Source organism: Hirundo rustica, chromosome 5 (assembly GCF_015227805.2).
Source record: "Hirundo rustica isolate bHirRus1 chromosome 5, bHirRus1.pri.v3, whole genome shotgun sequence".
Taxonomy (NCBI): Eukaryota; Metazoa; Chordata; class Aves; order Passeriformes; family Hirundinidae; genus Hirundo; species Hirundo rustica.
Window position 1 is genome coordinate 39,501,136 of NC_053454.1, and position 13,130 is coordinate 39,514,265.

Sequence of the window (13,130 nt, forward strand, 5' to 3'; positions counted from 1 at the left end):
CTTTCCCAGCACAAGAAACCAAACACCTTCTTGCCCTGCCAAGGACAAGGATACAGCACAGGGGGAGTCATGCCTGTATCCCGTGGAGGGTCCTGGGGTCCTTACTCTAGCCAGAGGAGTGGACATATTCCCCAGGGCTCGCTGACATGATGCATCACTCAAGCAATGAAACCGATCTAACAGCTGCACTAGATAAAAAATGCAGACCCCTGCATGGCATCTCTCCAGCGTGCCAGAGCATATGTAAAAATTGGCTAATGGTCTAAAACCAGAAAAATATTATCCCAGCGTGTCTTAGAATAAGTTCATAATATTTATTACTTTGGAAATTATTAATTCATACAGATGGTGCACTTTTATTTTTACTGGGGAAAAAAGGCATTTATTTTAACCCTACCGTTAAAATACACTTGTTAAATGCAGCAGCAGTGCATTGTTGACGACAAATGAATTTAAACATGAGGCTGACTCTATAAAACATCAGAATCACCCTTCCAAAGCAAAAAATGCTTTAAGGACATTTAAGTCTTTAAAAACAAAATTAGTCAGTGACTTAAAACATCTTCTCTTCGTCACAAAAAAATGCTGTTCTCTGGCTTAGCTGTATTTCCACTATTTATTTACCTGCAAAACAGGCAGAGGTCAAAGTTCTACTTTTTATTATTCTACTCATCTACAGAACTAGCTAACACTCAGTTTTACCTGAAGGAATTTGCAGACTTAAGAAGGTATGACCTGCTCACAGAAGCAAACTGTGATTATCAAAGGGATGTCCATGGGGCATTCACCATTAAAATCTGAATTAACAAAGCATTCTACGTTTCCTCTGTAGAATTTTCTTTGAGGGAGGATTTAAGGGGTGCTCTGAATGCAGTAGCTTAATAAATACATTGCAGTGTCACAGCAAACCTTCCAAAGCCCATCCTGACCCACATATGGGCACGGTACCACATCAAGGCAGGCGTACAGCCCTTGCTAGCAAGGAACAGTACAGTGCAAGACAAGGTCCTAAAGTTCCTCAAAATCTGGACCTTGGCCAATCCGTCCAGATAAAACAAACAACGGCTTTGAGCAACAGACAAGGGTGATCCTCCATACAGAAAACCATCAGCCTCCTACCCTGTCCCAAGAAGCTCGGTTTGGACCGCAGTCCAGTACCCTGTCAGGTCTCAGCAGGGAGAGGAAGAAGAATTAATGAGGGGTTTCCCTGACATCACAGCCGGAAGACTCATTTCTACAGTCAGGGAAAGTTTAGAGTCTGCTGGGGTGGAGGTGGGGAGATTGGTGGGGGTTTTGTACAATACAGTTTTTACCCCAAAATTAATGCACTTCACACAGTAGGTATTGTGTTTTAAGTCTAAATTCCCTGTAGAGAGGTACACACTGTCAATATCTTTGAGCAACTCACCATTGCAGACAGCAGGGAATTCTGCTCAGAAACAAAATCAATGGCATAACCAAGCCTATGGTTGTTGGGACTGTTTTATATATATTGCTTTATAGCTTTTAAATGAATCCTGACATTGATCCTCAGAAAAAATAATGAAAAATTAAATGAAAAGGAGAAAAGGATGACAAAATACTGCAGTCAAAAGGGTAGTAAGGCAATACATGTTGTGCTGCTGGAATATTAAATGTAGAATCCTGAAAGTATCATAAAATAACTTTGTTAGAAGCCCAGCAGGTGTTTGTGGGATTTGTCTGCATACTTTAATTATTTATTGTAGAAACAGTCTTAAAAAATAGAGTAGGGCTGCTGTTATCAGAAGTGAAGGACTACAGAAAGCTAGCTAGAGGGGAGACATTCGACATGTGAAATCCTTCAAGAACCTCTCCACTACTAAAAGGAAAGGGAACAGATTTCCTAAATCCTTCAAGTACACGGACAATCTTACCTATTCAGTGCAAAAAAACTAGCCAAGCACAGAAGCTTTGCCAACATGCCAGTCCCAGAAGCTACAAAAAGAAAATCCAATTTTACTGGCTAAGAAGCTACCCCTACCTCTCCAAGCTTTAATGGAGTAGTGATTAATTGCACCAAAGTGGATCTGGCCCAGTCCTTTCAGTGCAACACTATTGATTTACTCCTGCAGCACAAGTAGCCCACCAGATTTTGACACTGAAACATGATCTCCTTCAATGATGCCCTCTCTTAGTAATGTCTTCCAGCTTTCTCTGTTATTCATTCTGGGATTTAGATTTAATTTGGATGCTGTTATGCTGCATATACTTTTATTGTGCTCTGTTTACGAAATGATTCTTACAATTAATTACAGTAATGAGATCATGGCTAAAAGACTTGCAGAATGCTGCTTAGATAATTAATGATTGGCTGGTTTTTGTAGCATTTTATTGAATATATACTCCAGGTTGGTCTCTCCCCTTTCTTTTTTTGGTCTTTCTTGCCTGAGTTCTAATAGGTAATTGAATAAATGATTAGTGGGAAAGTAGATTACATGAATCATATTTAACCCCTCGGCACTTAGACAGGAATCCAGAGTAATATAATGTGAGGAATATAAGAAATCAATTTCTTTGGTATTTTCATTGTAGTAATTACAGGCTGAAAATAGTTTTAAATCAGACATTAGTTCAAAATTGTTAAATAGGCTGGACTTGATATAAGGAGTCTCTCTGTAGAAGCAAGTGATGTTGAAACAGTTGCCTGCCAGCAAGAACAGGGCTGATCATCCTGAAAAGGGGCTGGCGAGGACACAGCAGAGCTTGACCACTCAAACTAGTGTGGCCAAGTTTACAGTCAAATGGCTGACCATGGGAAAAACTTTTTTTTCTGGGCCTGGAACAGAAAGAAAAGATCAGGTCACCCTTCCCCTACTCTCAGTAACCTCTCGTTTGGAGGTTCAGCCAGGCCAAAGACCCATTGCTCTTCAGAGCCAAGACATACCACAGGCAATAACGCTACTGCCATGGACTGGATGATGAACCGGTGCAGTCAAATTCCAGACTGATCAAAACCACACATCCAAATGCCATTGACTCAAACTGGTTTGCTTTCAAAAGATTCACTAACTAAAGGCACAAAAGTGAGCATTTAGTCTGTGCATATATTATGATACAGTCTAACTAAGATACCTCCTATTGACTTCAATCTCAACACGAGAGTCAGACACACAGATCTCCAGCAGGAATATAACAAATGAGGGACCTGTTTCCAGGCCAGCAAAGTGAAAGTACTCCCAGCTGTCTTCTCTTGATCAAGCCCCAGAGAGTCCACTTCATATCCACTTCAGACCTCATAGCAAAAACCGGCCTGTATTTAGGTAATTGGGCAAATTTCCTTTGCAAAAACTAGCCAAAGGAAAGGTGATGGGCAGCCTTAACTACCACCTCTTGAAAAAGCAGAGCACGCTTTCCCAGTTATTTGGCTTGTTTCTTTTTTAAGTCAAATTTTTAATGAAAAGGGGTTTTTTTCAGAGTTTTGTTGAAGTGTTTAGGTTTTCTTGAATAGCTGAAAAGAATGAGCAAGAAAAGTTATCACAGTTTACTTTCAGCTTCTAATGTTGCCAACTAGATGAAATACAGAATAAGTCATCATGAGAGACTGATATGTTACGTTTATTCATGGGGACAAAGGTCTAAAATAAAAGTTATCTTGTCAGAGAAGGAATTGTGGTAGTTCCCGAATATTCTGTAGAAAAAAAAAAAAAAAAAATCAGGCCATGATTAATCTCCATCTGTCCCACAATGACTTTCATGTGGTTTTTAATGCAAATAAGCTCACATAGCATTCCAAGCAAAGCACAAGACCAGATACAACATTTGAACTTGGTCCTGCAGTTGCAGAGAGTTTCAACAAGCCCAAGTGCCAGGTCCTGCCCTTTGGCCACAACTACCCCAGGCATTGCTACAGGCTTGGGCAGAGTGGCTGAAAAGCTGCCCAGCAGAAAAGGACCTGGGGGTGCTGGTGACAGCATCTGGACATGAGCCAGCTGTGCCAAGGGCATCCTGGCCTGTATCAGCAATAGCGTGGGCAGCAGGACCAGGGCAGTGATTGTCCCCCTGTTCTTCAGCACTGGTGAGTCCACACCTCGAGTGCTGTGTTCAGTTCTGGGCCCCTCTCAACAAGAAGGAGACATCAAGGTGCTGGAACTCACCCAGAGAAGGACAATGGAGCCCAGGAAGGGTCTGGATCATGAGTCTGATGAGGAGCAGCTGAGAGACCCGGGGTTTTTTAGGCTGGAGAAACAAAGGGTCAGGGGGGACTTTCTCATTCTGTACAACTATCAGAAAGCAGCTTGTAGCAAGGTGTGGTCAGCCTTTTCTCACCAGTAAGAAAAGCTAGGACAAGAGGAAATGGTCTAAAGTTGCACTAGTGAAGGTTTAGATTGGATATTAGGGAAAATTTCATCAAGGAAAGAGTGGTCAGGCGTTGGAATAGGCTGCCATGGGAAGCAGTGAAATCACAATCTCTAGTCAGAAAAGTGTGGATTTGGCACTTAGGGACAAGGTTTAGTGGTGGACTCAGCAGTGCTAATGTTAACGATTCAACTCTATTTTAGAGGTCTTTTCCAGACTTAACAACTCTGTGATTATTCCACTACTGAATCAGACCACCCAGATCACAGCATATGCCATGCCAACCCATTTTTAATACATTCTACACACTGATTTAAGGAACAAAGGTGAATTATCCTGTCTCCATATACTACCAAAGACACAGGCCTCCACAAATAAATTCCTACAAGACAAACCTATTCACTTATGGACGAACAGATTAAGCTACCAAACGCCCAAGGCACGTAACTTTCTCATCATTCTCCTGGTTTTCTTCAGTTGTCTGTTCAGTTGCTTTCCAATGAAGCACAGATGTCTTACAATTCATTTTCAGAAGAGAAATAAACTAGGAGAAAAGTCAGCAAGATTTCTCTCCAGCCAGCATCAAAAAGAAACATTACCAAGTGGCTAGGAGAGCCATCCATTTGAGGGAAGTTACATATTGCACACAATTTTTTTCTACACAGCATGATTATAGATAATTAGCATACACGATTGCTAAGAACACAATTATAAGTCCCTGGATAGAACCGGATTGCAAGAATCTAATTCAAATCGGGGGTATGAGGGTCACAATCTGTTCTTATTATATCATATGTTATAGATGCTTCCAATATGTTTAAGATGAGGAACAGGATCACTACTAATACAACACAACATTTTTCACATGCTACAGAAGCTGGATATCTTGGAGTAAAATCAAAACCTAGCAGCATTTCTGGTTTGGTGAGAATAGTTAACAATAAAGTTGCTCAAGATGCTTTTTGTTAACCCCCATACAGCACCTAACACCTGATGAGTCACTGCCTTAAGATATTAAGGGATTAACATCTACCTTGAATGAGAAAAAGCATACAAATGATTTGATTTGATTTATAACTGTCCTGCAGTTACACAACAGTCTGTGGCAGGCTGCTGGCAGCTTGCCTGCACTCTAACCACATTTATCTTGCATTCCTGCTAAGTAGTTTTTTGCATACAAAATTTGAATGTCTTCTACAGCTCCCAGCTGAGTGCTAGACCCTTGCAACTCACCTTAACTCACCTTCTATGACCAAGCTCTGAATGAACTGTACAGCAAGCCAGAATTACATTTAAGGGTTATTGTTGTTTTTTTTTTTTAGATTTCTGGATACTGCCTTTGTAGAACACTTGCTTGCAAACTACTAGAGTCTACTGTACAAGAGGACTCCATGTCTGGCTGTTCATTCATACCATGACATTCAAAAAAGGCCATTGCTCCAGCATGGGTCCCTTGCACGGGATGCAATTCTTCAAGAACAGGTTGTTCTGGGGTCACCAGTCCTGGCAGCCAAGCTGCTCCAGTGTGGGGTCCTCTCTCCACAGAGTCACAGGTCCTGCTAAGGAGGCTGCTCCAGCACAGCCTTCCAACGGGGTAAAAATCTCCTCTGGGCATCCACCTGCTTCACTGTGGACCTCCAGGGGCACAGCTGCCTCACCAACATCTTCCCCATGGGCTGCAGGGGAATCCAGTGCCCAAAGCACATCCTGCCCCTCCTTCTTCATTGACCTGTGTGTCTGCAGGGCTGCTCTTCTCATGTGTTCTCTCTGGCTGCATGTGCTGTTGCACAGCTATTTCCCCCCCATTCTTCACTCTGTTATGCCAGAGGAGCTATCACTGGCACTGATGGGCTCTGTCTTGGCGAGCAGTGGGTCCATCTTGGAGATGGCTGGCACCAGCTCTATCAAACATGGGGGAAGCTGATACTCCCTTATTACAGAAGCCACTCCTGTAGCCCCCTCTGCTACACAACCCAAGACACTTCCCACCTCTGAAACGGCCTGCTGGCTAAACCAAAGGCCAGTCACTTGCTCTAATTATAAACCCAGTTTCCTGCACTCTGGATGTCCCTGAACTGCCTACCAAAACACATGTGATCCAGGCTTCCCAATGTCAGTAAAGCTCAAAATAACTTTTAGCTCACCATATCCAGAATTCCAAGTAGACAAAAAAGAAGTCCATTTAATTAAACCAGGAAGAAGATATATTCTGGCTTTGGTTTATGTCATATTTCACTACAAGCAGTTTTACTCAGTCTCCATTTTGGAAAATCCCTTGGGTGTTTGGGTCAACCATTGACCAATTAGAATAAGAGTGTCAGTCCAATGACTTGCCTAACTAATGCTTATGTCAGACAAACCTCCTAAGCCAAGGCCAACCTCTCCACTTCACCGAGAAGTGTATTGTACAGTTAACCACTAGCACAGCAATTTCTCTCAAGTTGGAGTATATAGTTTGGGGAAAACCCATGAGCATTCTCACCATCTGAGATGAAAGTTGTGGAATATTTTGCCCTGAAGCAAGAGAAAAATCAGAAACTAGACAGGAGAAAATACTTGCAGCTAGTTCTTTAAAAAAAAAAAAAAAAAAAAAAAAAAGCCCTGCACATCACAGACACCATGATAGCAACTTCTGTTCCTCTTAGTCATAAAACAGGGAAGCCAATACTACCTAAATATTCATCCCACTTCCACAAAGCGGTTGAAAACACGTATCATACCTAGATGTATACACCAACCTCGATCACACTACTGCTTAACTACCTGCTCCCTCCCTAGCTGCAGTCACGCCACTTTGGTCCCTCAAAGGACAGTTAAATGTAACATAAAAGCAGATGAAGTACAGCCAAACAATCATATTAAACTGAAAAGCAGGACTTCAGCTAAAGGATGCAATTTCCCATCCACATATGCCAAGTGGATGCACTGAGTTTGCTTGACAAATATCACCTGATGTTTTTCGGTTTTTTTATTTACTAGACATCTGAGATGGAAATTCTGCTCCTTTGCCCTTTTGTACGCTCAGGTCTAAATAGAAGATATTGACTTAGGTGGTCATTTATATCAGAACTCAGACTTCATGTGCATAGGCTATGAGGCATTTCCATGGTCTGTGCCATGTCTGATGTGATGAGCTAGCTTCCCAAATCAGTATTTCTTACTTTGATTAATAAGACACAAGGTAGACCTTAGCAGCACACTACAGGAAATAAATACTTATTTTTTTAATTATTTGCCTGTGGACAGACCACATTTATTCTAGTAGATACAACATTAGCATGAGGAAGAAAAATCTTGAATCCCTAGGGCCAGTACAAAATGGTGAGACCATAAAAATCAACTGGCTATTACAGCTATTTACTAAAGGGACATTATTCAGTCAATTTTTTTTTCATTAGATTAGCTTCTATAAAAGAGATTTTTTTTCAGATATTAATTACTAATTTAATAAATACTATGGAAACATTATCAACAAGGAAAATAAAATTGTCAAAGGAAAGCCCAGGCATGAGTTCAGTTTCTTGAAGTTAAACCTGTGAAGGGGTTGAATTTTACAGTATGAACAAACACTTCTAGTGAAGTGAAACTTTCCTCAGATGCTGCACATTACATATACAAAGGCACTAAAAATCACTTTTAAGATGTCCAATGTAGCTTCTGTATGTTACCCTTTCAAATCCTTCAGGTAGATCCATGCTTGTCTTTTGCAAGTTTCAGAGAAGTTTCCCGTTTGGGAGGCCTTAATTTCAATTCTAGACTCAACAGCGATAACTCTTCAGAAGTACATGACAATTGCTTTCTGTGCCCTTTGGCCTCATTTACCGTGAATATGTATAGTTAAGCAGAAAGAGTCCATCCTTACTATCCTACTACGCGCATAAATCTGATTTACCACTGGTGAGACAAATAGATTCATAAACCCTGCATTTGGTTAAGAAAAAATTTTCTCTGCTGGGGAATTATGAGACCTGTTCTTCCCACATAGATAACACTCACCCTCCTCATCCAAGAGCATGTAACTCATGGAGCAGTTTAAAGCACTTACCAACTATTGCTAGCACAGCACAAGTCCTTAGGGATCCTGGCAAGAAAGCACCTTATCGCACACACCACATAAAGGGAGCAAGGAATCAATCACTAGAGACTCTGTCAAATGCTTCTATACACATCTAGATGGAGGACTTGGTATAAACAGATCAAAACCAGAATGAAATTAAGTGAAAGGGTTAAGTGTTATTGAACAGGCTTACAAAAACAGCATACTAGTAGCAAAAGGAAAGTCATTCAGTTCTGTGAGACTGTATATTTGAGAAACCATTTCCACAATTTTGTTTAGGAAAGAGCGTATATGAAGTCTTGGTAGCAGCACCTGCTTTACACATAATAAACCCCAGGAAAATGGAAGTTGATATATGGACCATTAAAGATTTAAACTGCTCCTTTCAGGCTCATAGGTATTACTACAAGCATCTTAAGACTCCTTAGTTCTGCCACAAAACACCAGCTCACAAACAGAGCGTGAACAAAGCCCCTAGGTCACATCATAATATGATGAACAGCCTAAACCATACCTCTAGAACTTTACAGGAACTTTACAAAAATATACATCAATTAAGTTAATCACATCAAGCATTATCAACAGACCACATTACTTCTGCACTCACCAAGAACCAGGTCTCTTTTCCTGTGGTTTCTTGTATATGCTTCAGATCATGCACCTGAACCAGCACCAATACATCTATAAAATTCTCCTCAGCATGAAGTTCTGCATATGCCTAGGTAGAGAAACAAACCTTGATCAATATATTAGCAGCTCTGGATAGATGCTCCCTGCATTGAGCAGGCACACAGCTTTCACCTGTATCTAGCAGGCAAGGCTTAACAATTAGGGTAACAGACTGCCCAAGGAAAACACAGGTTTAAGTAATTTCCTGAAACACCAATGGTGTTGCAGGGGATTCCCAGCAGCAATCCTCTCTGCCTCTACTGTCCTAGGGGTAAAAAAAAAAAGCCTGTTACTTATTAGGAAAACACATATATAGAATAAAGTGGGCCTTAAGAAGAAAAAGCTACTGTGCTAATTCTCAAGAATAAATAGAATAGAGAAAAAAAATCTCTACTTACTAGAATATAAAAAAAAAAGTTTCTTCAGCTCCCAAAGCTGAGAATCCTTATTCCACTCTATGTTTTAAATATGCTCTAGTATCAGAGCTCACCTAGACAGGTGAGAAGCCCCAAATTACTCATGAATAACAGCTGCAGAAAGCCCAATTATTTTGTTGAAAAAAAGAAACCAAAGGGCTTATTAACACCATTGCCACCAACCACAGACCTCTTTTAAAGACCTCTCTGCTGCCTAAAACCATGAAATACATGAGATACCATTTACTATTTATTGCTTGGGTGTATGTTGGAGCCTCTTACTTATTCCTTGCAAGAGAGTAGTAGAGCAGAAGGTAATTGATTGCTCTTTTTTTAACTTAATGTTGGGGTAGGTTGTATTTGTTAGCTTTTTCAGTGTATGGAAGGAAAGCACTGGTTTAAATTCAAGTGTTTGAATTCTATTGACAACAGGATTTCAGCCCTTTGATTTTATTCCTTGTGTTGCATTTATCTTGTATAAGTCCATAAGGCAGAAGACAGAAACTGTTCACTGTTGTGGAAAAAGCATTGCAGGCATAATGTGCTTCATCTAGTACTGCAGTTTCATGGACGCATCCCAAAGGTTTGTTACGTTATTAACTGATATCAACTTTTGATTATAGAGGAAAAGAAGCTACTTTTAATTATGGGTTACGTATATTATGTTTAATTCTTTTAGCAGTTTTACTTACTTTTTTTTTTTTTTTTACTTCTTGCTTATACCTCCAACAGGCTTACAGATGTCATTAATAGCTTATTAAATATTCATAAAGTGAATTTCTTTTTTTCAGAGGACTTAGTGTTTGCTTAAAATGAAATTAAAAACTGTCAAAACTTGTTCTTAAACTTAATCTCTGAAATATCTCAGTTGCTTTAACATTTCCTTTTTTAATTCTAGTTTTCTAATTAAGAGCATTACAGAATGTATTAATTGAAATTTTAATGAAGGCTGATATTTCCCAATGTAGGGAAATCAATGGACAGGAAAAAAATGTTCTAAAACTTGGCTTTATCTGCCAGACTGTTATTTTTAAAAACATAATTTTAATAATTTTCCTGAGGGTCTTAATTTTATTTTAGTCTATATTATAGTCTTAATGGTATTTTAAATTACTCAGAAGAATTAATGATAATTAACTGGTGAAAAATTTCAGTACCATTTTAACATTCTGAAAGGATCAGTCTGAGTATCTCCAGATCCAGGTAAGATGCAGACAATAATTTTGTACAAAAATCAGGACCTTTTTTATTACATTTGTGATTGTAAAGAGTAAAATAGGAGGTTTAAGTTCAACTAACAGCTTCCTAGTCTATAACATATTTGCAGTACACCTGTTGCTAAATTTCAGGTTTGACCAGAGTCATAGTGATGCCAAGATGATTTTTTGCCTTTTATTTTATGTACCTTTTATGTATTCTCAATACTCTTAGCATGCAGATTTGTAATTCCTTAAGTCTGAAAACTTAGCATAGTCCTAGTATTCTGTTGGGCCAGGAGACCAAATATCCTAGAGGCTCACAGCTGGAGTCTGGAAAACCCTACACTATCTTAGGACACCAAGGCGCTGTCTAGAGTACATCCTGTTAACTAGGGATTTGGCCCATCCAGGGGGGAATTTCTTGGAATGGGAGGATATCATGCTATTAATTCAAGCCTCTCATTGGGGCATCCTTGTTAGATATGCTAATTTGTAAGGTCTGTAAATTGTATACATGATCTATTTCATGGGTGTATTTCAGCACATTCCACCTTGGTGAAACGGGGGACCGTAAGGAGCCTTATTAAAATATCAAGGTGAAAACCATGTCTGCCTTTCAATTTTTAAGATCAGGCAAAAGCATCAATAGAACACAAAAAGCTTTCATTACCTAGTGATACATGTGCTTTTGTATTTACAATATTTCTGGTTCTTTGATGTTTTAACACTAAATAGGACTTTTTTTTTGAATGCAAAAGGGAGAAGGACTGAAACTGTTGGGCCGCTTGTGATTGACTCCCTTGTATTTGAATGAGACTCACACTTCTGCTAGCCTAAAAATCATGATGCTTTTCCACATTCTGTAACTTTAACCTGGTATGCCTGTGCAATGTGCTTTCCAGTTTTCTGGCAGCCCCTCTTGCTCAGAGTAGTTGTAAACAGTGATGCTGGTATTTTTATTGGCTAATTTTACAAGCTGGCATCTGCTGTCAGCAGCTTCATGTAAACACACTCCTGCCACAGCATCTGTTCTGCTGTATATTGCCCTTACCTTAGTGCTTGCATGGAGCTGGGGAGGGAGTGATAAAGCCCTCTTCTGAAAGGAGGTATGTGGTGGGAAACAGGAGCTGAGTAAGACTTTCTCCTGGGACAGAGTTTCTAGGACTACTTGAGTCAGTTCAAGGACACAGTTTTCTAAGTGGCTTTGAAACCTCCGCTTAGAATCCAGCCCTGCTCAGCATGTGAGCAAGCACACGCTTTCCTAATATGAGGCCAGGAAATATGACAGCTATCAGAACAGTGGATTTCTGTCCTGAATGGAAGATGAAGCTTTTTGTGAATAAAACTTTACTGAGATGACATGACTGAATTGCTAGCTGAATGCAATTAAACTAAGATTGATCTTGTGGAACCCAGCTATAACCTAGTGGGTATGAGTATCAGGAGAGAATAGATCCTTGTGAAAGCAGGGATTCTTGTACAAGGAGCTGGATATATACATAGAGAAAAATCTTTGTTTTCAAGGGACACAATAAAAGATAACTATGACCTGCAGTTTGCCAATAGAATCTCAAGCCATCTAGCTATAGCAATATATATTCTAAGACCAAGATAAATCAGTGGCAATGCCACAGAAAGTCTAGCTTGCTTTGGTCTGAGGACAAAGAGACCTAGGTAAAAGTTGAATAGCTCTATGCAATACAGTATGTTATGACATAGTACCATGTTAAGTGACCTCAGGCATCTTTTACTGTTTTTTTACTGTGTTTCTACTGTAAACACAGTTCCTTTGAGTGTCTTGGATTTTTTTTTTTTTTTTTTTTTTTTTTTTTTTTTTTTTTTTTTTTTTTTTTTTTTTTTTTTTTTTTTTTTTTTTTGTGGTGCTTGTCACCATTAGCTTTTTTCCCAGCAGAGTTTGTTTTTTTTTTAGCAGGGCTTTTTCTTCAGATAGAGGTGCTAGAGAAAGAAATTAATGAATCAGCATTGAATTGTTTTTTGGAGGTGTTGAGGGCTTTTGGGTTTAAAAGTTCACGTAAGGTCTCGAATCAGTTCTAGGAAAAAGGTCAGTTGCAGAATGGAGAGAGCTGTATTGATGTATAAAGGCTGCCTAGGAAGTAGAAGTCTTTCCTCCCATGCTCAACAGTGCCCAAGTGAGATATTATGGCTGGTATAGCTCTCCTGCTCCATTCAGTGTGTTTTTCTGACTCCAGGGTTTGTGGACCAGTAAAACCCAAATACTGAAAAAGTAGTTACTAATCTAAAAATGAATGAAGTCTGTTCCATTCTCCTGGAGGTGTGGGCATACCTGCAGCAGACTCTTTTCCGTGTATGTGACACGATGTGAATGTGCTCCCACCTTCTGGATTGGGGTGGGGGCCAGCTCAGACACAGAGCAGGTATCCAACACAGATGTGCCCAGTTCCTGGGGTGGTGGTTGTGAAAAGAGTTAATGGGGTGGAGTTTGCTGTAAAC

The 13,130-nt window shown here is 39.8% G+C and overlaps 1 long non-coding RNA gene across 2 annotated transcripts; it reads right to left on the reverse strand.

The window, feature by feature from the left end:
- Nucleotides 1-3,556: 3,556 nt before the first annotated feature.
- Nucleotides 3,557-9,560, reverse strand: LOC120752955 (uncharacterized). 2 transcript variants are annotated; one of them, XR_005700890.1, is made up of 4 exons: nt 9,442-9,560; nt 8,982-9,092; nt 4,116-4,197; nt 3,557-3,649 (listed from the first exon to the last, which is right to left on the reverse strand). It is a non-coding gene; the product is annotated as an uncharacterized LOC120752955 (long non-coding RNA). The 2 variants fall into 2 exon arrangements; XR_005700891.1 differs by lacking the exon at nt 9,442-9,560 and adding an exon at nt 9,176-9,265.
- Nucleotides 9,561-13,130: the final 3,570 nt, after the last annotated feature.